The sequence below is a fragment of the Triturus cristatus genome, chromosome 1_1, assembly GCF_964204655.1.
Source record: "Triturus cristatus chromosome 1_1, aTriCri1.1, whole genome shotgun sequence".
Taxonomy (NCBI): domain Eukaryota; kingdom Metazoa; phylum Chordata; class Amphibia; order Caudata; family Salamandridae; genus Triturus; species Triturus cristatus.
The window spans coordinates 20,426,539-20,439,339 of record NC_140579.1 but is presented as its reverse complement, the minus strand read 5'-3'; the positions used below and the strand labels follow the sequence as shown (position 1 = coordinate 20,439,339).

Genomic DNA, 12,801 nt, shown 5'->3' with positions numbered 1-12,801 from the left:
CAGACTCTCTGAGTTCTGCCGGAGAGGAAGGAGGTGGTCCAGTCCAGGGCCTTGTCTCGGATCCCTGCGTCGTGGAGGCGCGTGTGTAGTGTGCGGTGGCAGACGGTGTCGAAGGCGGCGGAGAGGTCCAGGACGATGAGGGCCACCGTCTCGCCTTTGTCTAGCAGGATCCTGATGTTGTCTGTGGCGGCAATGAGGGCAGTCTCGGTGCTGTGGTTACTGTGGAATCCTGATTGGGACGGGTCCAAGATGTTGTTGTCTTCGAGGTGACGGGTGAGCTCGGTGTTAACTATCTTCCCGATGACCTTTGCTGGGAACGGGAGCAGGGAGATGGGTCGGAAGTTCTTGAGGTCGCTCGGATCCGCCTTGGGTTTCTTCAATAGGGCGTTTATCTCTGCGTGCTTCCAGTTCTCAGGGAAGGTAGCGGTCTTGAAGGAGAGTTTGATGATTTTGTGCAGGTGGGGTGCGATGGAATTGCTGGCTTTGTTGAAGATGTGGTGCGGGAGAGGGTCGGACGGGGATCCGGAATGGATTGTTCCCATGGTCTTGATTGTGCCCTCGATGCTCACGTTGGCCCAGGTTGTCAGGGTGTCGTGGGCGGTGGGGTGCGGTGGGTTCGGTGTGGCGCGGTCGGCAAGGGTCGTCTGGGGTTTGAAACTGTCATGGATGTCGGTGATTTTCCGGTGAAAGAAGGTGGCGAGGGAGTTGCACAGGGCTTGCGATGGTGGGATGTCGTTGGCACTGGACCTGGGGTTGGAGAGTTCCTTCACGATGGTGAAGAGCTCCTTGCTGTTGTGTGCATTGTTGTCAAGGCGGTCTGTGAAGGAGGTCCTTTTGGCGGTCTTGATGAGGTGGTGGTGGTTGCGGATGGCGTCTTTGTGGGCAGTGCGGCTGTCTGGCGTCTTGTTGCTGTGCCATATGTTTTCCAGTTTCCAGCAGGTGCGTTTGGAGACAAGGAGTTCCGGGGTGACTCTTCTGCTGGTGTCTCTGCTTGTGGGATTTTTCAGCGGGGCTACGGTGTTGGCGCAGTCGTTCATCCGGCATTCGAGGGTGAGTGTACCCTCATCGGGGTTGGTGGGTTTCGTCAGAGGGTTGAGTGCGAGGCTTGTCTGTAGTTGTTCTTCATTGACTTTGCCCCAGCGGCGGCAGGGGGTCTGTAGTGTACGGTGGTATGTGAGGGGTTTTTGGAAGGAGAAGTGGATGCAGTGGTGGTCTGTCCAGGTGAGTTCGGAGGCGTGGCTGAAACTGGCGTGGGGGTTTGAGGAGAAGATGGCATCTAGCGTTTGTCCGGCGATGTGGGTCGGCGTCGTGACGAGCTGTTTCAGTCCGAGGTTGGTGAGGTTGTCGATCAGGGTGGAGGAGTTGCTGTCGTTGTTGTTCTCCAGGTGCTAGTTCAGGTCTCCAAAGAGGATGTAGTCGGTGGAGGTCAGCGCGTGCGTGCTGATGAGGTCGGCGATGGAGTCGCAGAATTGAGGCCGGGGTCCTGGCAGTCTGTAGACGAGGGTACCTCTTAGGGTGGGCTTGGGGTCCGTGTGGATCTGGAAGTGCATGTGTTCGGCGGTGTTGAGGGTGTCGTTGGTGTTTGTTGAGACCCTGATGGTGTTTTTGTGGACGATGGCGATTCCTCCTCCGGCCCTGTTGGTGCGGTCTCTGCGGGTGATTTTGTTCCCGTCTGGGATGGCTATGGCGATGTCTGGCGAGGAGGTTTCGTTCATCCAGGTCTCAGTCAGGAAGGCGACGTCCAGTGATGTGGCGTCGAGTAGGTCCCAGAGTTCGACAGCGTGTTTGTGTGCGGAGCAGGTGTTGATCAGGATGCATCTAAGCCGGTTGGGTTCCGTCGTGTCAGGCGTCTTGGTGCTTTTGCAGTAGGAGAAGTTGCAGTTCCGGCAGGTGAAGGGGCCGTGGGTGCATCTCGGGGTGGCCTTGCAGCAGGTGTGGGTCCTTCCTGGGTTGAGAGCGACGAGGGTGTTGGCGTCGTAACGGCAGCGGTCCTCGTGGCTGCTCCGTGGGCCAGGGGTTCTGGCGCTGAGCGTGGTCCAGGCACGGACGGGCGCAGATGGGCTTGCCTTAGGCACGCCTTTGGCGTGCCAGCGGCGTGCCTATTGCGCGCGGCCGCACAGCGGCCGCCATATATGGGGCTGTGGGGAGGGAGGAGCAGCTTGGAGGCGGGAGGCGAGGGACGGGTCGAGCTAATGGGCACAGAGGGGGCGGGGCTGCAGGGGAGGCAGCGGCGGGGGAAAGGAGACCGGCGCAGGGCACGGACTCGAGGAGGGGGCACAGAATACGAAAAAGCACAAAATCAGAGGGGCACAGAAATACGAAATAAGCAAAAAATCAGAGGGGCACAGAAATACGAAATAAGCACAAAATCAGAGGGGCACAGAAGTTAGTGGTACAGAATAAAAGAGGGCACACTGGCGAGGGGTACGGAATCAGAGGGGGGCATGGAAGCAGGTGGCGAGCGGGGGGCAGGGTGGCACAGAAGAAGAGCGGGCAGACAGGCACCAATGTCCTAAAAAAAAGGTGCCCCCCCCCCTTGCAAAACCAGGTCCTTTTATGATAGGTTATTTTGAAGTCTCCACAGTATGATTTGGCCCATTTCCTGTTGCGGCCACTATGCCTAGCCACACAAGTGAGGTACCATTTTATTGGGAGACCTGGGGGAACGCTGGGTGGTAGGAAATTTGAGTCAGCCCAGTGATCCCACAACTTTCCCACACAGAAAAGTGAGGAAAATGTTTTTTTTAATCAACATTTGAGGTTTGCACAGGATTCTGGGTAGGAAAACGGTGGGGGATCCAAGTAAGCCATACCTCCCTGGAACCCCCCACCCGCCCCGGGTTTCTAGTTTTCAGAAATGTGTGGGTTTGGTAGGTTTCCCTAGATGGACTCCAAGCACGGGCCAAAAACCCAGGTGACCCCCTTGAAAAACCAGGTTGTTTTGTGATAGATAGGTGAGCAGGTCTGCGCTCGTCAGCGTCTCGGAAACGCTCGGGGCGGCGGGACAGGCTCGGCCTTCCAGCATGTATCATACAGGTCCTCGTATGCTGTGTTATACGGCGGGGGAGCTTCGTGCTCTCCGCAATGTCTCCAGCGGCTGCTGCACTGTTTTCCCTGGACGTCATCGGGGTAAGTCCATCTGCCCTGGTTGCGGATGGCGTCCCTCCCGCGCTCTGGCGTGTCTCCCTGGCAATAATATCGCCAATGTGGATTTTCTCTGCATGCTACTAAACACCAGATCGGCTTGCAGACACGCACAAGATATTTACGAGCTCCTTGACACGGCTAAACCACTGTGTCTTATGTTGACCGAGACATGGTGGGGAGAATTCTCGAACCCAGACGTCGTCATGGCAATTCCACCTGATTATAACGTTTTCAGGAAGGACAGAGCGATGGGTAGGGGTGGTGGAGTGGCACTGGTGGTGAAGAAAGGCTTGGCTTGCACTATCTTGCCAGTGGAGGATATTCGAGGCTCGGAGTCCCTTGCCTTTTCCATCGCTCTGGCTCCGCATCAATCAGTCAAGGGACTATTGGTCTACAGACCACCTGGCCCACCTGCGACTTTTTTTGAAGATCTTGACTCCGTCCTCTTGGGACTGGCCTTGAAAGCAGAACATTGCATCGTGGCCGGAGATTTCAATTTCCGGATGGATGACCCTTCTGATGCGGTTGCTATTACATTCTCTGAGGCTATGGCACCGCTGGGTTTACTCCCTTATTTGCAGGGGCCGACGCACGTTAAGGGGCACACTCTGGACCAGGTTTTCTCGACTTCCTCTTTGGAAGTCTTAGAAATTATCCCGGTACTGTGGTCTGACCATCTGCTGGCTAAATTTTTGATCAAAGGCACAGGTAGATTGGCTGGTGCCGCTCTACAGCAGCATGGTCGTACCCATAGGGCGTACCATCGAGTGACCCCCGAGATGCTGGCTCAGGCGGCCCTGGATCACCCTTGCCCTCTCTCTGGTGACCTGTCGAAGGATCTGGAGTCCTTACAGGCTTGGCTTTCTGACAGGCTTAATGATTTGGCCCCGGAACTGGCTCCTCGTCTTACTCCTAAACGAGTCTCCGCCCCTTGGTTTTCCGTAGCATTGTCGGCTAGGCGGCAGCAATGCAAGGTAGCAGAAAGAGCCTGCCGAGTAAAATATGACTCGGATGCTAAGCTGACCTATAAGAGCTTGGTTAAGGAGTACCATCGAGATATCCGCCTGAGCAAGAAAGCCTACCTGGCAGAGAGGGTAGAGGCTGCCTCAAACTCCTGTAAGGAGATCTTTTCCATAGTTAAAGAATTTATTTCCCCACGGACTAACATCTCTGAAGAGAGACCCTCTGATTCTTGGGCCTCTGATCTCGCTGGTTTCTTTACTAGCAAGATCCAACACATACAGGATTCTTTCCAATTAGCTGTTCCCGTGGAGCGAATTAATTCTGGGGCTATTCGAGCGTCCTCTGCTCTGCCAGGTTTGACGCTGGACATATTTCCACCCTTACCTGCGCCCGCCTCTTTAGCACTTCTGGGTAGTCTGAAATCGGGCTCGCCCCTGGATCCATGCCCTGCTAAGATCCTGGCAAAAATGGCCGAGGTGGTCAACCCATTGGCTAACCCGTTACTGAATCTCTCGCTGAGTCAGGGAGTGGTTCCGCAGGCTTGGAAGCAAGCAATGGTCATCCCGCTGCTCAAAAAGCCTGGTCTGGATCCAAATGCCCCAGTCAACTATAGGCCTATCTCCCTGCTGCCGGCTCTTACGAAAGTTGTCGAAAAGCACGTGCAGACGGTGCTGTCCAACTTTCTAGAGTCGAATGAGATCTTGCACGCCACTCAGTCGGGTTTTCGTCCAAATCTTAGCACGGAGACTGCGCTCCTCGAGGTCTCAGAAACCATTAAAGGGGTTCTGGACACTGGGGGCAAAGTCATGCTGGTGATGCTGGATCTGTCGGCGGCCTTTGACACCGTCCCCCATGATGGTCTTCTCTTAAGACTCTATGAGATTGGACTGCGGGGGACGGTGCTTAGTTGGTTTTCTTCCTTCCTAACGGGCCGCCGGCAAACGGTCTGGGCCTCGCCTGATTCCGCCGAGATGCCGCCTCTGGGAGTCGGGGTCCCTCAGGGCTCTATCTTGAGCCCGACCCTTTTTAATATCTTCATGACCCCTCTGGCGGCGTTGGCGGAGTCGTTTGGGGCCCGGATCGTATCCTATGCAGACGACACCCAGCTCCTCTTCTCGTGTAAGAGAGGAGGAGACTTTGATGGGAAGAGTATCCGGGATTGCCTTGGGACTGTGTTTCAATGGTTCCAACTGAACAGCCTCAAGTGCAATTCCGATAAGTCCGAGGTACTTTTCTTTGGGTGCGATACGGAGCCAGACTGGCAGGCTTGGTGGCCTGCCAATATGTTCCCCCCTATATGCTCATCCCAATTGGCTAAGAACTTGGGGGTTAAGATGGACAATGGGCTGACTAAGAAGTCGCAGATCTTGGGGGTGTCGGGCATCTGCTTCGGCCTCCTGAAGATGCTACGGAGGTTTCTTCCCCTTTTATCGGAGGAGCACAGGAGGCTGACTGTGCAGGCTCTGATAGGTTCCAGGTTAGATTATTCCAACGTTCTGTACCTGGGCCTGCCAGATTACCTGCTACAGCGGCTTCAAATTGTGCAGAATGCTGCGGCGAGAGCGATTTTTGGCCTGAACAGACGTGTCAGTGCTGCGGGCTTACTCCAGACCCTGCACTGGCTTCCAATCCGCAAGCGGATTGCCTTTAAGGCTCTGACTTTGACATTTAAGGCTCTCCATGCGACGGGAGCGAAGTATCTCCAAAAGAGAATTGCTTTCTATCGACCGGCGCGTTCTCTGAGATCAGAACATCTGTTTTTAGCCTCCGTCCCGCGAGTTAGGAGAGTGCGCTTGGGAGGTCGTTCCTTTGGTCTATTGGCGCCACAGTTGTGGAACTCTTTGCCTCTCACATTGCGGGGAGCCACTAGCTTACTTGCCTTTAGAAAGGATCTTAAATCCTGGCTGTTTACTCAGTAGGTCCTGCTTTGATGGTTGCTCCTCCTTTTGAATGTATTACTTATTCTTTTTCTTTTTTAATATGCTGTGTCCCCATTTTGTAGTTCACCTTAAATAAAAGCGCCGGGACACTCTTTTTGAGTAGCCGTGCGCTCTACAAGTACCATTTTAACATAACATAACATAACCTGTATTTTTGGTCCTGGGTCTGCAGACTTCTAGGAGAACCTAAAAAACACAGAGATTTCTAAAAACTAGACACCCAGGAGAGTCCAGGGAAGTGTGGCTAACGTTGATCCCCCAACATTTTCCTACCCGGAACCCCCTACAAACCTCAAATTTAGCTGATGAAATCAAAATGTTCTCACATTTCTGTGTGGGAGAGCTGTGGAATCACTGGGCTGACACAAATTTCCTATCACCCAGCGTTCCCCCTGGTCTTCCGTTATAAATGGTACCTCACTTGTGTGGGTGGGCCAAGTGCCTGTGGCACGAAGGGCCCAAAATCTATCGTGGAGACATCAAAATTACCTATCACAAAACAACCTGGTTTTGCAATGGGGCTCACCGGGGTTTTTGGCCCGCGCTCGGAGGCCATCTAGGGAAACCAAGCAAATCCAGGCATCTTTGAAAACTAAATACCCAGGGGAGTGTAGGGATGTATGGCTTGCATGGATCCCCCAAAGTTTCCTAACCGGAATCCTCTACAAACCTCAAATTTAGCTGAAAGAAATCACATTTTCCTCACTTTTCCGTGTGGGAAAGTTGTGGGATCACAGGGCTGACACAAATTTCATACCAAAATGTAGTGTGTCCACGTTGCATTTTGGGCTGTTCCCTGTCACTAGTACTTGACCCACCCACACAACTGAGGTACCATTTTTATCTGAAGATTTTGGGGAATGCAGGGTGGGTGGAATATTGAGGATTCACGCAGATTCCAGAACTTTCCATCACATAAATTTGAGGATTTTTTTTTTTTTTTACAAAGTTTGAGGTTTGCAAGGGATTCTGGGTAACAGAACCTGGTGAAAGCCACTCAAGTCACCCCTTCCTGGATTCCTCTGGGAGTCTATTTTTTTATAAATGTATAGGTTTGCTAGGTTCCCCTAGGTGCCGGCTGAGCTAGGCACTTTGCAAAACAAAGGGTCTGTTTTGACTGTAAAAATGTGGAGTGTCCATGTTGTGTTTTGGGCCGTTTCCTGTCGCGGGCACTAGGTCTACCCACACAAGTGAGGTACCATTTTTATTGGGAGACTTAAGGGAACACAGAATTGTAGAGCAACTGTTATTACTTATTGACTTTCGATGCATTTCTGTCTTCCAAATGTAAGACAATGCGTAAAAAAGAAGTCACTTCAAAAATTTTCCAATAATTCACATGCTAGTATGGGTACCCACAATTTCGGAGAGGAGCAAAAAGCTACTGTTCTAAATTCTTTATTTTGTTCTATATTTTGTTCCCATTTCGGAAATACATAGGTGTCTTTCATACCTATTTTTCACTCTTTATATTTTACCAAATGAATTGCTATATACCCAGTACACAATGAAAAAACATTGCAAGACGCTGCTCAGTTATTGGCTCCGGGTTCCTCAGGTTCTTGGTGATTCCTTGACCGCTTGGTCCAAGACTAGCACTCTCCCCAGCAGCTCCGCTTTACAGCCAGAGCCCTCCAGCACAGAGCCCTCTCCCAGCCGGGATCGAGCCGGCAGCCCGTCCCTGCGCCACAGGTTCACCTTTGCCTGCAGTCCGTAACGTTTCTGTGGTATTTCCCCATGTTTTGTCCTTAATTGTTTTCCTGACTGTTGCGTATTGTTTTCCTTTGCTACTGTATTTACTGTGTTTCCCGCCACTGCTGCCCCTGTGGCCCCGCCCCCTGATTCAGCCCTGTTCCCGCCTCCCCATCTCTGCTCCCCCACTCCCCTACTAAATAGCGACCGCTGCGGGGGAGTGCGCTTGATTCCTTGACCTCTTGGTCCAAGCCTAGCACTCTCCCCAGCAGCTTCGCCTTACAGCCGAAGCGCTCCAGCACAGAGCCCTGTCCCAGCAGGGATCGAGTCGGCAGTCCGTAACATTTCTGTGGTATTTCCCCTTGTTTTGTCCTTAATTGTTTTCCTGACTGTTGCTTATTGTTTTCCTCTGTTACTGTATTTACTGTGTTTCTTTTTCCCCCCGCGTCTTTTGGGCATTCTTTACCCGCTGCTGCTGCCCCTGCGGCCCCGTCCTCCCGATTTAGCCCGCTCCCCACATGACCCAACACGTACGCGACCTCCACTGGCTCCCCGTCGAGAAGAGGGTCACCTTCAAACTCCTCACCCACACCTACAAAGACCTCAACATCATCGGACCCAAATACCTCAACGAGAGAGTATCCATCCACATACCCAAGAGGAACCTCTGCTCCGCCGACCTGGTCCTGGCAGAGGTCCCTCGCATCCGCAGAAACAAAACTGGAGGGAGAACCTTCTCCTGCATTGCTGCCAAGACCTGGAACGAGCTCCCTGTGAACATCAGACGCTTCCCGACCCTGCACACGTTCAGGAAGGACCTCAAGACCTGGCTTTTCGACTGATCCGGCGCCGCTTCCCCCCCTCAGCACCTTGAAACCCTCACGGGTGAGTAGAGCACTATATAAACCCCCTGATTGATTGATTGATTGAACCTACATGTCCTAAATATCCCCACAACCAGAACGGTACAGCGGATGTAACTGTATATTGCTTTAAAAAATCTGTCATACTTAAATGTTGTAACAGGTGAAAACGTCTGCACAAATAGCTGCTTTTTTCAACTCATTAAAAAAAAATCTTATTTTCAACTGTTAATTTCTATGAAAAAACCTTGCAGGATCTACACATATGGCCCCTTGCTGAATTCAGAATTATGTCTACTTTATTGAAATGTATAGCTTTCCAGAATCCATTATTGCTTTCATACCTATTTCTACCATTAACTGGAAGGAGGTTGAAAGCACAAAAACTAGCAAAAATAGGCTATGTCCCAGTAAAATGCCAAAACTGTGTAACAAATGTTGGTTTTCTGACAAATGTCTGTCAGTCCCTGAAATATGGGAAAATGTTGATTTCAGCACCTTTGTTGATACCATTTGCAGGGGACAAAACAGATGCTTTCTTCTGCAGCAATTTTTTCCCATTAAAAAAAAATATTGCTGTATTTTAGCTAATTTTTGGGTCCCCTCCAGGGGAATCAACACGATCTGGGTACCTTTAAAAATCCCCAGGATGTTGGAAGAAAAGGACGCAAATTTGGCGTGGATACCTTAAGTGGTCAAACAGTTACAGGGCCCTAAGCGCGAACTGCCCCAAATGGTTAAAAAAAGGCTTAGCTCAGGGGGTAAAAAGGCCTAGCAGCTAAGGGGTTAATGTTGCCTCTGTGTTTAGAGCCTGAGGTGAAAGCAGGCTCTTTCTACCAGATGCGAACACAAGCCATATTCCAGTTTTATCAGTTCCTATCTCCTGCCACTGCATATGTAAATTCTTTTTGAAGTGTCCTTTGTTGACTGCTAGTTTTTCACAGCATAACAGAGTGCATCCACTTGTCCTCTTTAGGTCTCGCCTACACAGCGCGCATGTGCTGCTTAGGAAAAAGACCTTTTGCAATTGATTCGCTTTTGAGGCCAAACACGTGCACGCGTTCCATTGCTTTCAATGACAACGTGTGCACGTTTGGCGATTCCCTTGCGGGAGCGAGCGGCGCCATATGGTAGCAAATATCGTGCTCGCTCCCGCAAGGTAAATGCTGCGTGTCCCTGCTCTCGGCCGCACTCCCCCCACCCCCTACTTAATTATTCACCTTTCGAGAATTTGCTTAACATCCTTAACACTGGAACATAAAAGGAAGCGTGCTTTAACCACTCAGCAACATACAGCATTTTAATTAAACTAGTAACCAAATGATAACGTTTTATTTCCATGAAAAACTAAATTCCATAACTAGAACAGAGCGGGTCTCACATAACCTAGATTGCTGGAACACTAAAATAAATATGCAGGTAAAGAAAAAAGGGCCACTGCTGCCATCTTGTGGCAGTTCAGTGAATTGATTAAATGTGCTGACAAATGGTTAAAAGCCACGAGGGGAAAGTGGCGAAGACCACAATCTTCTCCTAAAAACATATTTTGGGAGATGCAAAGCTTTTGCAGAGTCAGGGGGACTATTCCTGAGGATGTACTAGCTCTGTCCTTGGTACAGCTGGGTATGCGAATTACGAAACAATGACTTTTCTAAAGAATATTTAGCGATAGGTGGCACAATATTTGAATTAATAGTCGAATTGTAGTTGTGTGTACCTCTAACAGCACGCGCCCAGCTTGCTGCACCATGCTTTTCATTGGATAAACAATACGGAAGTGAAAGTACATTTTGTTCAGAGGGCTGTCTCTGTATTGATTAAGAAAGTGTAATATCCGCCGGCACGTTTTATATATTGAACTCAAGCGAGCCTGTAAGTTATTGTACCTGCGACTAAACATTGTAGTAGGCGTCACTCGGGAGAGAAGGCGTGGGGGGCAGAAGTGAGTAGGGCTGCTTATTTCCTGTGGAGACTGCAGGAAACAAAAGCCCTCCTTCACGTGTGTTGAGTTGCGGTCTAGTCGTTGCGTCTACGCTATGACGTAGGCGCGCAGCGGCCATTTTAGGATGCAGTAGCACTGAGTCTGTGCACCGGCAAGACGGCCCCCGCCGCTCTCCCTCACGTATATAATTAGACATATCCACGAAATAATGTGAGCACTGTTATCACCTACCTGTGTGTCCCTGCCATCATTGCACCTGCAAGGTAACTCCTACAAATGGCGACGAGGGATGGGATTGACGAACGACGCGAGGAGAGCCCATAAGCCTGCAAAGGAGCACACGTGGCAGCACCAGGAGACAAACAGGTATGCCGGAGGGAGAGCGCGGCAGAGGGGAAACCGAAGGGGGTTCGAGCACCGCTCGGGGCAGCACACAAGTCGAACTGCGCAGGGGAACCCCAGAGCCACCAAGAACCCAAAGTCCAAGGGGAAGGCGCAGAAGAGGAAGGTGGCGTGAGTGCCGGAATCACATGGAGTGCCACCCGTGGGACAAGCAGGGGAAGGGAGGACCGTGAACCCCTCAAGCCGCCGCGGGAGGCACAGACCCTTACAAATCACGTGCAGGAGGCGCCCGACACGCGACGACCCCAAGCACGTACTGGGACAACACGAGCAGCACTGGGGGAGGCCCTGGCGGATCAGGCAGAGCGCGGCAGCGGTGCTGGAGCAGCCGCACACCAAAGCCCACCACGCCAGCAGAGGCGGAGTGCACCAGGCAGCCCAAGAGAAGAAGACGAGTCGCCGTAGAGAAGAGCGGCAATGTGTGCCCAACCGTCCTCACTCACGACGCCAATTCCATTCCTGCCCAGACCAGGAGAACCATCGATGAAATGGGAGGATTGGAGGGAATACTTCATGAATTACATAGAAGCCCTGGAGGACAAAGCGGGGGAAGCATTCCCCAGAAAAAGGAAAAGAAGGATCCTGTTGCACAACCTGGGCCCGGAAGGAATCAGGGTGTTTCAGAACATTGCCAACACACCGCGGCAAGCAGCGGACGATGATGTCTTCCAACACGCGATTGACGACTTAAACAAGCACTACAGACCAGCGGTATGCACCTCTATTGATAGATACAACTTCCAGCAAAGGAAACAAGCGGAAGGAGAGCCAATAGATGAATGAGCGGCGGCATTGAGGAAGTTAGCCATCACCTGCAAGTTCGGCACGTTGCACGACGAATTTATAAAAGACCAAATTGTTATGCACACCACCAACTCGGCGATACAAGATAAATTGTGGGTCAATGGCGATGCGACGTTAAAAGAAGTGATAGCCATGGTGAAGAAGGCGGAGCTATCGAAGAGATGCGCGGAAGCGGCAAAGAAGGAAGCCACCCCGAAACCCATGGTGAACAAAGTCACAGAGGCTGAACCGCCAGAGAGAGGCAAAGGAGCAACAGGAGACACGAGGACACAAGCCAAGTGGTCACCCAGGCCGCCTCAGGGGAAGAAACCAATCACGGAAAGCAAGGGCATGTGCTACAGATGCGGCAGCAGGTCGCACCCAGCACACGACAAGCGCTGTCCGGCGTTTAAGGCTAAATGCTTGTTCTGTGGACTAATTGGACACTACGAGAAAGTGTGTCGCCGCAAGCTGAAGACGAGAGCAGTCAAATACGTCGCACAAGAGGTGGAGGAAGACGACGGGAATGAAGATGATGATGACAGCGTGCTATGCATAGACGAACACGTGATGGGGCTTAACTGCAGCCGATCGAAGAAACCGCAGTATGACCTGTGATTGGAGGGGTACAAATTCAGATGGTAGCTGACTCCGGTTCCCCCTTTACCATCATACAACGCAGCGTCTGGGAAGAACAGTTTAAGGACCATATTGGAGACCACCTGGAACCCCCAGACAATCGCCCTGTCACCTTTACTGGAGAACCCATCCCAATGGTGGGATACCGGCTCCTGGAGTTTAAATTTAAGGAACGGCACGCCAATTGCAAGCTGTACGTCGCGGAGAAAGGTCCATCGGTCCTAGGTTGGGTAGACCAAGGCGACCTTGGAATACAGTTGAACCCAAGCGGCACCACCCAAGTCTTAATGACCAGCGACGAACAACGACCTGAAGTGGGGAGGCGCAAAGCAGAATTTCCCAACGTATTTGGCGGCAAAGTAGGAAGATTGACAAAATTCACACACAGGATCGAGCTCAGAGGGGACGCCCGACCAGTATGTCATAAAGT

The 12,801-nt window shown here is 51.6% G+C and overlaps 1 protein-coding gene across 2 annotated transcripts in view; it reads right to left on the bottom strand.

Moving 5' to 3' along the window:
* The window catches only part of LOC146869175 (dehydrogenase/reductase SDR family member 4-like), a 137,002-nt gene that overhangs the window by 88,026 nt on the left and 36,175 nt on the right, over positions 1–12,801 (bottom strand). The gene's annotated exons all lie outside the window — the stretch shown is intronic.